Source organism: Heterocephalus glaber, unplaced genomic scaffold, assembly GCF_053883595.1.
Source record: "Heterocephalus glaber isolate CG9 unplaced genomic scaffold, H.glaber_assembly_v1.0 deba00001444, whole genome shotgun sequence".
NCBI lineage: Eukaryota > Metazoa > Chordata > Mammalia > Rodentia > Bathyergidae > Heterocephalus > Heterocephalus glaber.
The window spans coordinates 25893679-25908868 of record NW_028258297.1 but is presented as its reverse complement, the minus strand read 5'-3'; the positions used below and the strand labels follow the sequence as shown (position 1 = coordinate 25908868).

General features: G+C 41.2%; 1 pseudogene across 1 annotated transcript; it reads left to right on the top strand.

The window, feature by feature from the left end:
* Nucleotides 1-247: 247 nt before the first annotated feature.
* LOC101705008 (elongation factor 1-alpha 1 pseudogene) lies at nucleotides 248-14805 on the top strand (annotated as a pseudogene). Its single transcript, XR_015452344.1, has 3 exons — nucleotides 248-1482; nucleotides 6064-6146; nucleotides 13143-14805. The product of XR_015452344.1 is annotated as an elongation factor 1-alpha 1 pseudogene (transcript).
* The last annotated feature ends 385 nt before the right edge of the window (nucleotides 14806-15190 follow it).

Here is a 15190-nt window from a genome sequence, read left to right as displayed (position 1 = left end):
CACTCAGGCAGTAGTGTTGAGAATAGACTGGAAGAAAGTGAAATCGAAACAGTGCATCAGTTTGGAATCTTTTTTGTTTTGAGTCCTATAAACCATTTTACTCAAATAAAAGGAGGGATTTACTGGAAAGATATCAGAAGTGCTCCAAATCATTAGGAGTCTGGGCTTGGAAACTGGCCAAAGCAAATGCAGTTTGGGAGAGGCACAGCAGTGTAACTGGAACAGTTCAGGAAGTGATAAGAAAGAAGAAGGAAGAAAGTGAAAGAAGGGAAGAAACGAGAGGAAATGATAGAAAAATAGGAAGAAGATATAATACTTTTTTGATAAAGCAAAATGGATAAAGGCGGATTAAAGACGGCAGTTAGTAATCCTGCATCTCAAGTAAAAGTCTGAGGCAGTTTGATAGAATTGTGACAGTCAGACTGAGAGAAGAGGATCAATTTGAGAGGTGTTTGGGAGGCAGACTGACCCATGGGCTGCCGGGCCCTGGACTGACGGGCCATGGGCTGCAGAACCGTGGGCTGCGGAACCATGGCCGGGTGGCACACAATGACAGTGGCTCCAGCGAGCAGACCCGTGCCTGTCCTGACCAAGTCCACAGCTGTGGATTCCACGGCTGGACAAGGCAGAGGTTGGGAAGACGGGATCCAACACGGCTGACTGGAGGAGTCATCACTTCACTTGGGGAAGCTCCGGAAGGGTCCACTGAGAAGGTATTTGGAAGGTGGGAGAGGGAAATAGAAAATTAAGGAAAACTGATACGTGGATCATATCAAACAAACGGATACTAAAAGAAAGAAAGAAAGCAAAAAGGAAGTGGGCTGCTGTAGGAGGTGAGCCAGCCACACCACGCCCGCTCCTCGGGCAGCCATTGTGCACAGCGAGGCGGAGTCTGAGGGCCGACTTGGGGCGGAGACCGCACTCTGGGACAGAGCTGGTGCTCGCTGGCTTCACGCACAGGCCCCTCCTACCCAGACTCAGGCCGGAGCGGATACTCAGGCCAGGGGCGCGCTGGCTGGGTTGGAGGGCTCAGGACCCCGGCCCCGGCCCCATCGAGAGCCGCCTGTTCCCCGCATGCGTGCGCAGCCCCGAGCGCTGCGGCCTGATGGACTCTGGCCCACAAGGCCTGCTGAGCCTCGGGCGCGCACAGGCCGGCAGGAGCCAGCCCTGGGGCCCGCGGTCGAGCTGAGTCGCAGCAGGCTCTGTTCCTCCTGTGCGCTGTGGCGCGCCATCCCAGTCACAGAGCAGACACCCACCTGTGGAGAACCTGGAGCCGGGTCACCTGCAACCAGACTGCGGAGGGCAACTGTGCAGACGGGTGCACGCTGGCATAGCGGTTGGGAAAGGATTGCCACCGCTGCCTTCCCTTGCAGAACCTCCACCAGCGCTCACCGAGGGCTGGGGCCCTCTTCCCACAGCTCAGCCGGGTCTAGAGACTGGCGCCAGGCACACATAGTCCGAGGAAACTGCAGACTCCAGAGGGTGAGGGCTCAGTTACACTCTAGTAAATACCATCTCCCAGGCTTTCTGGCAAAGAGATTACATGTGAATCACATGTACTTTCTCTTGTTGGAGTGTTAAATTGAGTTCCAGTTGGATATCTTTTGAGTTTTGGATTTATTGTGTTGTATTGTTTGGTTTAGTTTGCCATTGTCTGGTTGTCTTTTGTGTTTTGTTGTAAGATTTTGTTTATTCGGTTTTTGCTTTTTTTTAAGATAAGATCTCGCTGTGCAGTGCAGGCTGGCCTCAAGCTCTTAGCAATCCTCAAGTGGTGGGATTACAGGTGTACACCACATGCCCAGCTTTCTTCTATTTATTTTGACTGAGTTGATGTCTAGGTTCTCTGCCACTTCTCATCTCCCTACCTCGTGTCCTCATCTCAAGATCCCACAGCAGTTCTATTTAATTCTTTTTCAGAAAGAATATTAGCAGTATATTGACTCTTCCTCTAAAGTTTCTAATTTGCCATGTTCTCCTCTCTCAGTCATTCCTATCTTCTGTATCAACCCCCTATCCACCTCATATTCCTTTGACTCTTCTGTCTTTCCTAGCCCCCCTCCTACCCAGTTTTTCCCTATTAATATTTTTTATTTTGTAATTCTGTTTTGGTGAGGTTTGGAGTTCTGTCACCCATTTTCTTCTTCCTCCCTTTTTTAATATTACTTTTTTTGTTTGATTAGATCCTCTTTATCTCGCCCTCTTTTCTTGCTATCTCTTTTAATTTGTTTCCTTATTTTTTATCTTTTTTTCTCTAGTTCAAGCTCTATTCCTTATTATTTATCTTTTTCATTGTTGGTTTTCTCTGTTACTGTTGTCTAATACTATTATTTTTTTACTCCTTAATAGGATCTTTCATGACAATTTTATTACCTTCTTCCCATCTTCCATTGTTTACTTTTTTCAAATTCTATTTTTTCATGCTCCCATTCCCTAAACCTCTAACCTTACTACAATAATATAACCATTACCCCTTATGAATCTGTAGATAGTTAAATATATTTTATTACAGTTGAACACTGTTCTGTTGTTAATGGAAGTAAAATTGCTCTATTGAGTAAATGTTTACTGTATATCAAGATCTGGTTTGTCTTACAGTTTGTAATAAATTATAGATCTCGTTTCTATGGTTAAAGGTGGTACAGTGTTAGTTATTAGAGTTTGTCATTATCCAGTTTGTATTTGATACTGTTATTATTGCTAATTTTACTACTGAGCCAAAGTGACTAGTTGTTGCTATCAATTGGTTTTCTCTGTATCCCAGTATCTAGATATCCTAGGGGTCATAAATAATACTATGGCACATTACCAAAGAACTGGATTCTGGGCCAAATAGGCTGCATTCTTTTGTCCCTAATAAAGGGAACCAGATGGATCCTGGGACAGACCCAAAGGCCAATAGCTAGATATACCTAGAGGACATCTCTGAAAAGCAGACATAACCTAAAGATGTCTGGATACTAGCAATAAAGCTGTCCACCATAAGCAATTTTCAAACTTCAGCACAGAAAACGAAATTTTAAAAAAATAGAAAATGAGAAATTAGGGAATCAAAATGCCCCTAAAAGCTCCCAGCTCCCCCAAAGCAAATCCAGGGGGCAACAAGGAGGAAGAAATCAGAAGCCACATAGTGAAAATATCTGAAATAGTAGGAGTGAAAGTAACAAAACAGATCAATAAGATGCTTGGCAAATTCAAACCAGAGATAATTAAAGAGTTGATTACCTAATAAAACAAATAGTTACTGAGTCTAGAGAAGATACTAATAAAAAAATTGAGGAGCTAAAGACATGTAAACCATAAATGGCCAACATAGAAAAGAACTAGAGTCCGTAAAACAATCTCAACAGAAATGTAAGAGATTAAAAGCTCTACTGAAACTATATGCAGCAAAATCAATCAGTGTGAGGACAGAATATCAGTCCAAGAAGACAGGGCTGGGCCGGGGATTTAGCTCAGTGGTTTCACCACCTGCTGCGCAAGCACAAGGACCCGAGTTCGATCCCCGGTACCAAAAAAAAAAAAAACCAAGAAGACAGGGCTGTGGTTGGTGATCAGCTAATAAAGGATACCTTAAAATAGCAAAGGACCATGAAGCATTAATCCAGGAACTTCTAGATGATGCCAAGAAGACTAATCTAAGATTAGTTAGAATCAGTGAAAAATCAGAAGATACCACAAAGGGCATAAAAATCGCTTTACAGAAGTAATACCAGAAAACTTTTCAATCATGGAAAAAGAATTTGATATACAGATAAGTGAGACATAGTTATGATCAGAAAAGAACTACACAAAGAGATATTTGTGGTGGAATTCATCAATAGATTAAATACAAGGGGAAAGGGGAAGAGATAGGATTGTGTTGAGGGTGACTGAGATTTGTGTTCATCACTTTATGGATAATGATACCATTGCTGAGAAGAACAATGGAAAAGAACCAAATTCTACATATGAACATATTTTGTACTTTTGGTATATAGCATTAATATGTCACCTTTGTGTTGTAGTTATTTATATGTGTGTAAGTTTTTTAAATCAAAGCTTTTCAGAGGTTGGCAAACTAAGGTCCATAGCCATACCAAATCCTGCTTTTGTGTAGCTCATGAGCTAAAATGGCTTTTATATGTTTAAGTTGTGTTAAAGAATAAAACAAAAGGCTGGGGATATAGCTCAGTGGTAGAGCCCTTGCCTAGCATGTACAGTAATACTTCCATTCACAAACGCTTCTGTTTGCAAACAATTTGGTTCACAAACAAGTGTTTGACAAAATTTTGCTTCTATTTGCAAACTCCATATCTGGTGACAAATGCTACCACGACCATCTTCCCCACAAAAACACAAATGCAGCCATCTTCCCCAAAATCATAAGACAAATTCAGTTCATAAACCAAGATACCCTTGTATTAGGCTCTGAGCTTGATCCCTAGGACCACAAAGAGAAAGGGGGGGGCACATAAAGATGACTATATGACATGAACTGTATGCAGCCTACAAAATCTAAACTATTTGCTCCCTGCCCTTTGATATAAAAATATTTGTGGATTTTTGCTTTATATAGTTTATCTTGCTTTATTTGATACTGAATGTTTGTAGTGTTAAATACTGGAAAACAAGATATCCGCCAAAGAATTTGAAATTGTAAAAATAATGTATAAGGAACCATAAGTCTCATGTTATATGGTATGTAGAAACATGCATATTTTGCAAGCTAAGAAAGGTATAAAAGATGCTGACTTAATGAAAATTCATGGGGAAGAAAGTTTTGTAAAAATTTTGAAGTTTACCTAGGATGGTTTAATTGAAGAAATTTAGCAGCCCTGAATTTTTGTGGAGAAATGAACTTTTTTAATCTCTCAAAATCATATACTATAATAAGTCATATTTTCCTAAACACCAAGTTTTGTTCTCATAATTTCTCAACTTCATTTTTCCTTCCTTTCATGATAAGTAGAGGGAAACTTTAAATTGAATGTTGAAAATGGACAATGGCTCAATAATTTAGCAAAGTGAAGTAGTCCATTGTGTACAATTGCATTTATACAGAATTCAGTAATTTGTCTTTGTAGAAACAATTGTTTCACCTTATCTACTGTTGTAGTCAGGGTTTACAAGTAAATAGATTTAATACGGGATACATAATTTATAGGATTACTTTATAATATTCACCCAAAAGTCAAATGCAGAAGAGTGTGAGAGATCTGTCCACGCACTGCAAATCCAAAGAATCCAGCTGAGAGCCTGGATCCCACAGCAGTGTCCTGTACGAGTCCAGCCAAAGGCCTGGAGCCCACCATAGTCCCCAGTGAGTCCAGAATGGAAGATGAAAATCTGCACCAGAAAGCCCAGGGGCTGGTGCTGAAGGGTAGAGAGTCTGCAGAGAGAGCCAGGAGATGACACCCAAGTGAAGGTGAAGATAGGAGGTCCTCCGAAGACAACAGCAGCCAAAGCTCAGCAACCTCTGCTCTTCTGAGAGTAGGAGGCTGGTGGGAGGTGAGTTGCTGTTTGGAGTCTCTGACAGGCCCCCATAGGTGAATCACGGTGGAGGCCTCCAGAATTCTGGGGTAAGACCTTTCCAGGGAAAATCAGCAGCATGCAGTCTTCCCCTCGCATTCTCCTTTTATGTCATTTGGCAACAATCCTCAGGTGGATCTTCCACACCCTGAACCACCCCAAGTTAGTTCAGCTGGGTGTTCCCACTTGAGTTGACCATTAATTAATCCACCATATCTACAAAGCCCTACCACAGTTTGCTTTGTGTCATGTTCTGTAACCTTTACTTAGAATTAAGTTTTGGCTGTTTTTCATTTGGTTGCCTTTGTTAATTAACTTTATTTCATCTATCTTCTGTAACAGACAAGGTTACAGAAATTGCCTTGCAAATGAATATACAAGTTGATAAATTAAACTTATTACAGAGGATACTGTCTCTTTTTTTTTTTTGGTACCGGGGATCGAACTTGAGACCTTGCGCTTACAAGGCAGGTGGTGGAACCACTGAGCTAAATCCCGGGCCCAAATACTGTCTTTTTAATAAGACAGCAGCTGAACTAATCTGTTTTATTACAGGTGGTTGCATCCAAATCGTATTAGTTATGGAAGAGGGAATAAAAAAAGAGGAAGAAAGAAGGCCTGCCCTGTGCCTCCACCCAGTGAGTTCATCTTTAAACACTCAGTTATTATGGTTATTATTATTATTGTTATTATTATTATTGGGTTTTTTTGAGACAAGTTCTCGCTATGTAGTTGAGGCTGGCCTTGAACCCACTATGTGGGTTCTCACGTTAATGATATTCCTCTTGCCTTAGCCTCCTGAGTGCTGGGATTATAGGCATGTTCCACCATGCCTGGTTTAAACATTCAATTTAATGGAGACTTCCTTTAAAATGCATTTCTTAGTCACGCTTAAAACACTGAATCAGCCCGCTGCAGACAGGCAGGTCTGCAGACGCGGTCCCAAGGTTGCCAGTCATGCTGAAAACACTGAATCAGCCCATGCCACAGCAGCAATCCACTGGACTCCACCACCCCACCCACCCCCGCCGCTCCTTTGTCCTCTTTTCTGTACAGCCACCTGGTTCCACGCTACAAAGATGCAGAGGACACCGGACCACCAAGACCACTGTACTGGAGCTAATCAAGTTCTCAGCATTTAAAGAATTCCTGCCCAGAGGTAGGGGCTTCTGAGCCGCCATCCCACTGCTCCTGGTCCAGAGGAGGGGGCTGCCCGGCCACCATCCCTCCCGCCACTCCCAGCCCAGAGGAGAGGGCTTTTGGGCTGCTGTCCATCCCGCCGCTCCCAGCCTAGAGGTAGGGGCTTCTGAGCCACCGTCCCACTGCTCCTGGTCCAGAGGAAGGGGATTCTGGGCTGCCAAACATCCCACCACTCATGGCCCAGAAGAAGGGGTTTTCGGGCCACCATCCCTACTGCCTCTCCCACCCCCTGGCTCACCTCTCCCAGCTCAGAGAAGATGAGCCGTGTGGACGCCAAGAGCACCCCCCTGCCCCCCCCAGCCAAAATGAGAAAACATGTAAATTAGTCTCAAAACCAGACTTCCAGATGACTTACAACAACCGCAAAGGGAAAGGAGATGGAACACTGATACTCAACGAGCTGGACCCACTGAACTGGTAACAAAAGGGGATCTGGAAAAAATGAAATCAGAAATAATTTCTCAGATATCAGCAGATACTGTGCTCCTAGTGCAAGACATGATTAATAAATCTAGAGAGGAGCTCAGGAACATGATGGAATCCCAACATAGGAAACAAATGGAATCCATAAAACAGATGCAAATAGATTTCCAGGAGATAAAAAATTCCATTGAAAGTCTACACAGCAGAATAAGCAAATGTGAGGACAGAATTTCAGATATAGAAGATAAGATTGCAATTAATGACCAGAAAAAGAAAAATTGCTTCAACATTGTAAGGGAACACAAGAAATCAATCCAGCAGCTGCTAGACGATGCAAAGAAGAATAACATAAGATTAATTGGAGTCAATGAAGAAACAGGAGAGAGTGCAGATGACATTAAAAAAAACTCTTCCCAGAAGTAATGGCAGAAAACTTCTGAAGCAGGGGAAAAGAACTTGACATACAGATAAGTGAGGCATATAGGACTCCAAATAGCCTTGATCAAAAAAAATCTACACATAGGCATATAATTGTTAAGATTCCAGAAACTCAACAGAAGAACAAAGTTCTACAAGCAGTTAGAGAAAAGAAACAAATCACATACAAAAGAAAGCCCATCAGAATCACAGGAGACTTCTCAACACAAACCATCAAGGCAAGAAGAGCTTGGAGTGACATATTCTAAGCCCTAAAAGAAAACAGCCTCCAACCCGGATTGATGTACCCTGCAAAACTATCTTTCAAAATGGATGGAGAAATAAGATACTTTCATGACAAAGAGCACCTTAGGAACTTTGTGAATACCAAACTAGCACTCGAAAAAATTTTACACAATATCCTAGGAACAGACATTGAGGATCACAACCCCAGGAAGCAAAGGAGAATGAACCCATCTGGCATGACAAGAAATTAAATGTAAAGGGGGAGAACCCAACAAAAAGAAAAAGTCATGGCAATGATAAGTCAATACATATCAGTTATAACCATCAATGTTAATGGTCTCAATTCACCAATCAAAAGAAATAGACTGGCAGAATGGGTCAAGAAGCAAAATCCAACAATATGCTGCATGCAAGAAACACACTTAATTCAAAAGGAAACTCATAGACTGAAAGTTAAAGGGTGGAAAACAATATTCCATGTGACAGGAACCCAAAAAAAAGCAAGAGTAGCTATCCTCTTTGCAGATCAAGTAGATTTCAAACCAACACTGATTAAACTACATCCTTGTAAAGAGAACAATCCAAGAGGAAGAGATGACAATCATAAATATCTATGCCACAAACACTAGAGTGCCCAATTATATAAAACAAATACTAATGGACATGAAAAGTCATATATGCACTAATACAATTGTAGTGGGGGACCTCAACACCCCACTGTCACAAATAGATAGATCAACTAGACAAAAAATAAGTAATGAAATACTAAAACTAAATCAAACTCTTGAACAAATGAACTCAACAGATAGTTTACAGAGTCTTCCACCCCACAAAATCAGAATACACATTCTTCTCAGCTGCACATGGCTCATGCTCCAAAATAGACCACATACTCACACATAGAACATGTTTAAGTAAGTGCAAAGGAATTGAAGTTATCCCCTGTATATTATCAGACCATAGTGCGATGAAATTGGAGATCCATAGCAAAAGAAACTCAAAAAATTTCATAAACACGTGGAAATTGAACAACACACTTCTGAATAACCAATGGATCATAGATGAAATTCAAGAAGAAATCAGACAGTTCCTTCAATTAAATGACAATGACAATACAATATATCGGAATCTATGGGACACAATGAAAGCAGTCTCATGAGGGAAATTCATAGCACTGAATATGCATATTAGGAAAACAGAACAAGCCCAATTAAACAACATGATGCTGAACCTCAAGCTTCTAGAAAAAGAAGAGCAGGACAAACCCAAAGCTCATACAAGGGAGGAAATTACAAAGATCAAAGGAGAAATCAATGCAATGGAGACTAAGAGAATGATACAAAGAATCAATGAAACCAAGAGTTGGTTCTTTGAAAGAATGAACAAAATTGACAAACCCTTAGCCAACCTTATCAGAAAAAGGAAAGAAAAGGCCCAAATCCATGCAAGTAGGAATGAAAAGGGTGAAATTACAACAGATCCAGCAAAAATCCAGAGGATCATCAATGCCTACTTCCAGAACCTATACGCCAATAAGAGAGAAAACACAGAAGAAATGGACAGATTCCTACATACATATGAATTACCAAAGTTGAACGAAGAAGACCTAAAAATTCTAAACAACCCAATATCAACCAATGAAATTGAAAACATAATAAAAAACTTATCAACTAAGAAAAGTCCAGGCTCTGATGGCTTCACTGCTGAATTCTACAAGACATTTAGAGAGGAACTACTGCCACTACTGTTTAAACTCTTCAATGAAATTGAAAAGGAAGCAATACTCCCAAATTCATTCCTGGAAGCAAGCATCACCTTGATCCCCAAAGCAGAGAATGACCCAACCAAAAAGGAGAACTATAGGCCAATCTCACTAATGAACATAGATGCAAAAATCCTTCATAAGATACTGGCAAATAGAATGCAGAAGATCATCAAGAAGATCATACACCCTGATCAAGTGGGATTCATCCCAGGGATGCAGGGGTGGTTCAATATACGAAAATCAATCAATGTAATACACTATATCAATAGAGCCAAGGACAAAAACCATGTCATTATCTCCATAGACACAGAAAAAGCATTTGGCAAAATCCAACATGCACTTATGGTAAAAACCTTACAAAAAATTGGAATAGGTGGTCTCTACCTCAAACCGATAAAAGCCATCTATGAAAAACCAACAGCCAATATCATACTAAATGGTCAAAAACTGAAATACTTCACACTAAAATCAGGAGGATGTCCACTATCACCACTCTTGTTCAGTATAGTTTTGGAAACATTAGAAATGGCAATTAGACAAGAGAAAGAAATAAAAGGAATAAAGATAGGTAATGAAGAAGTCAAATTGTCATTATTTGCAGATGACATAATGCTCTATATAGAAGACCCCAAGAACTCCACCAAAAGTCTTCTAGACTTTAATAACCAAATTCAGTAATGTAGCTGGTTACAAGGTCAACACAGAAAAATCAATAGCTTTCCTCTGCACCAATGACAGACTCACTGAGAGAGAAATAGGGCAAACAATTCCTTTCACAATAGCATCCAAAACACTGAAATACCTAGGAGTCAACCTAACAAAAGAAATCAAAGACCTCTTCTCTGAAAACTGTAGCACTCTGAAAAGAGAGATTGAAGATGATATCAGAAAATGAACAGACATCCTTGCTCCTGGGTAGGAAGGATTAATATAGTGAAAATGGCCATACTTCCAAAACTGCTATATAGATTCAATGCAATTCCAGTTGAGATCCCAGCAGCTTACCTCATAGACCTTGAGAAAATAATCTAAAAATTCATTTGGAACAAGAAGAGACCCAGAATAGCAAAAGCAATTCTAGGCAACAGAGACATGGCAGGGGGTATCACAATCCCCAACTTGAAACTATACTACAAAGCTACTGTGATAAAAACAGCATGGTACTGGCAAAGAAACAGGCTTGAGGACCGGTGGAACAGATTAGATGGTGCAGAAACAATGCCAGACACATTCAGCCATCTCATCTTTGATAAAGGAGCCAAACACCCTCACTGGAGGAAAGATAGCCTCTTTCATAAATGGTGCTGGAAAAATTGGCCTTCAACTTGCCAAAGATTAAAACTAGACCTGTATCTCTCACCATGCACTAAACTAAAATTGAAATGGATTAAATATCTAAGTATTAAAATAGAAATGCTGAACCAGTTGGAACAGAGGTTAGGTAGAACTCTTGAAGACATCGGTGTAGGAAAAGATTTTATGAACAAAACCTCAGTTGCCCGTGTACTAGCACAAACAATCAACAAGTGGGTTGTCTTCTTATTAAAAAGCGTCTGCACAGCAAGAGAAACCACCAGCAGTGTGAAGAGACAACCCACAATGTGGGAAAAAATCTTCACCTGCTCTTCCTCAGACAAAGGTCTACTATCTCGAATCTATAAAGAACTTAAAAAGATCAGACCTCCCAAATTTAAAGACCCAATCTGAAAATGGGCATCTGAAATGAACAGATATTTCTCAGACAAAGAAGTAGAAGTAGCAAATAAATATATGGAAAAATGCTCAACATCACTGGTCATTCAAGAGATGCAAATGAAAGCAACACTGAGATTCCACCTCACCCCAGAAAGAATGGCTGCTATCATGAAATCAACCAATTACAAATGCTGGCAGAGTTGTGGGGAAAGAGGAACCCTGCTCCACTGCTGGTGGGAGTGTAGACTGGGGGAACCACTGTGGAAATCAGTATGGAGATACCTCAAAGAACTAGGACTGGAAGTCCCATTTGACCCCACTCTTCCCCTGCTGGGGATCTTCCCCAAACAATTAAAAGAATCATACCACAGTGATATATGTGCGCCCATCTTCATAGCAGCACAGTTTGTGATAGCTAAAACTTGGAAACAGCCCAAATGCCCATCAACTGGAGACTGGATAAAGAAAATGTGGTTTTTTAATAAAATGGAGTACTACTCAGCCATCAAAAATGAAAAATTAGAGACATTTATAGCTAAGTTGGTGCACATTGAGGCGATACTCTTAAGTGAAATAAATAGGACACACATATATAAATACCGAATAGTTTCTCTGGTGTGAGAAACTGAAAGTGTAAATAAGAACTAAAACGTATAATAGGTAATGTGAAATAGGAAGAAAAGGGACAAAAGGGAAGGAAGTGGGAGGGGTAGGGAAAAGGAAAGAAAGGAATGGAATTAATATGAGAAAATGGAAAAATAGGAACAAAATCTTTGTAAATAGGGAGGGATGGAAGGGTTGAAGCGAGGGCTGGGCAAGGGTGAAAAATAAGAACCAAGAGAGATTATATAAAGGTGCAAATTTCCAATGATGAATGTCATTATATTGTATACCTAAAATGTACCAATGATTAGAATGAATAATCGATAATGCAAAATAGGAAGAAAATGTCCAAAGGGGTAGGGGTAGTGGGAGGGGCAGGGGAAAGGAAAGAAGGGAAAGGAAAAATAATGAGAAGTGGAAAAAATGGAAATAAAGTCTTTGTAAATAGGGAAGGGTGGAGGCAGTGAAGGGAGGGCTAGAAATGGGGAAAAAATAAGAACAAAAAAATGCATTTCTTTATCCTTCCTTCATCTATTTTTGAAGTTAGGATTAACATTTTTTATAATCATGATACCGTGTTCCAATGTCTAGCACAGCATCTATAGCCCTTCAAGGCGGTTGGGTTACTTGTCTACCTCTGCTAGGCTATAGACTTCTTAGGATAGGACTGCCCCTCATCAGTCTTTCTGGTCTTCTTGCCTAACATAGTGTCCACCACAGAGCAGGTTTGTTTGTAAAGTAAGTCTATGAGTAGTCTAGAGTTCTTGAGAGATGGCAGTACCTAAAAGGTGAGGCCAGGAGAATTCTTTTAGGGTAAGAGTGAAGAGAAAAGAGTGTATGCTAAGTTTTGAAGGTCCTAAAACTCACTTTTCCTTCTCTGTGATTTCTAACTTGAGAAAGCATGTCAGGACCAAACAAGAATGACAGCAGAGGTGGCTAAGTTGTCCCCAGTAGCCATTGTCCCCTTCTTCCAAGATGATATAATCATTGATTTTTGTCTAAATACATGACCACCCAAAAAAGAGAGTGCAGTTCCTAGCCTGCATTGCAGTCAGGTGTAGCCAACTTATTGATGTCTGGCATAAGCTCTTTGTGGCAGCTTCCAGGCCTCTCCTTCCTTTTCTTTCTCCTTGTCCAGCCTGGATCAAAAGGTCAAGGGTCACATCCCAGAGAAGGTGGGACAAGGATCCCAAGAACCTCATGGCATGGACCTGCTGCACAAGCCTCTGGCTACAAACTCTGGACGATTTCCTGAGAAAGTTATTAGTTCTCTTTTTCACAACAGGTTTGCTGTGAGAGCACAGGTGTAGTGAAAACCACCACTAATTCAAACCCAACATGGGAAAGGAAAAGACCCATATCAATATTGTTGTCATCAGACACGTGGATTCAGGCAAGTCCACCACTACAGCCATCTGATCTACAAATGTGGTGGCATCGGCAAAAGAACCATTGAAAACTTTGAGAAGGAGGCTGCTGAGATGGGGAAAAGTTCTTTCAAGTATGCCTGGGTCTTGGATAAACTGAAAGCTGAGCATGAGCATGGTATCACCATTGACATCTCCCTGTGGAAATTATGTGACTATCATTGATGCTCCAGGATGCGGAGACTTTATCAAAAACATGATTACAGGCACATCTCAGGCTGACTACTGTCCTGATTTGTTGCTGCTGGTGTTGGTGAATTCAAAGCTGCTATCTCCAAGAATGGGCAGACCCGTGAGCATCCCCTTCTGGCTTACACGCTGGGTGTGAAACAACTCATTGTTGGTGTTAACAAAATGGATTCCATTGAGCCTATAGCCCAAAGAGATACAAGGAAATTGGTAAGGAAGACAGCATCTACATTAAGAAAATTGGCTACAATCCTGACAGAGTAGCTTTTGTGCCAATTTCTGGTTGGAATGGTGACAACGTCCTGGTGCCAAGTGCTAACATGCCTTGGTTCAAGGGGTGGAAGGTCACTCGTAAAGATGACAATGCCAGTGGAACCACACTGCTTGAAGCTTTGGATTGCATCCTGACACCCACTCGCCCAACTGACAAGCTTTGCAGCTGCCCCTCCAGGATGGCTACAAAATTGGTGGTATCGGTACCATCCCTATGGGCAGAGTAGAGACTGGTGTTCTCAAACCTGGCATGGTGGTCACCTTTGCACCAGTCAATGTCACAACTGAAGTAAAGTCTGTTGAAATGCACCATCTGGCTTTGAGTGAAGCTCTTCCTGGTGACAATGTGGGCTTCAACGTCAAGAATGTGTCTGTCAAAGATACTCGTTGTGGCAATGTTGCTGGTGACAGCAAAAATGACCCAGCAATGGAAGCAGCTGGTTTCACTGCTCAGGTGATTATCCTGAACCATCCAGGCCAGATCAGTGCTGGCTATGCTCCTGTCCTGGTTTGCCATACAGCTCACATCACTTGCAAGTTTGCTGACCTGAAAGAAAAGATTGATCACTGGTCTGGTAAGAAATTGGAAGATGGCCCCAAATTCTTGAAATCTGGTGATGCTGCCATCGTTGACATGGTTCCAGGCAAGCCCATGTGTGTCGAGACCTTCTTTGACTCCACCTCTGGGTCGTTTCGCTGTTCTCAATATGAGACAGACAGTTGCTGTGGGTGTCATCAAAGCAGTGGATGAGAAGGCTGCTGGAGCTGGCAAGGTCACCAAGTCTGCTCTGAAAGCTCAGAAGGCTAAATGAATATCACCCCTAACACCTGCCACACCAGTCTTAATCCGTGGTGGTCCAGTCTCAGAACTGTTTCTCCCAAGTGGCCATTTAAGTTTAATAGTAAAAGATAATGCATCTTAAAACCTTCAGGAGGAAAGAAGAATGTGTTTTGTGGACCATTTGTTTTCTTTTTGTGTGTGACAGTTTTAAGTTATTAGTTTTTAAAATCACTTTTTAATGGAAACAACTTGACCAAAAATCTGTCACAGAATTTTGAGACCCATTAAAACAAAAAAAAAGAAAGTTATTAGTTCTATTTGTTTTTTGAGACAGTATCTTACTATATAGTTCAGGCTGGCCTTGAACTCACTAAGTAACCCAGGCTGGCCTTGAACTGATGGCAATCCTTCCTGTGTCAGCCTCCAGACTGCTGGCATTACAAGCATATGCCACTGCCCCTGGGTACCTTCTATTTTTAAAACCCATTATTTCTTAAATTCTATCACTCTAAAACAAATCTGTTCCTAAACAATACATGGCTCAAGGTGATCATACCCTGGACAGCCATGGGGCTTATAGTAAACTGCCTTGAAACAAACAAGGCAAAAAAGTAAGGATTTCTACTCTAGCTAAGATCTAGTTTCAGGACTCATCCTGGGGAA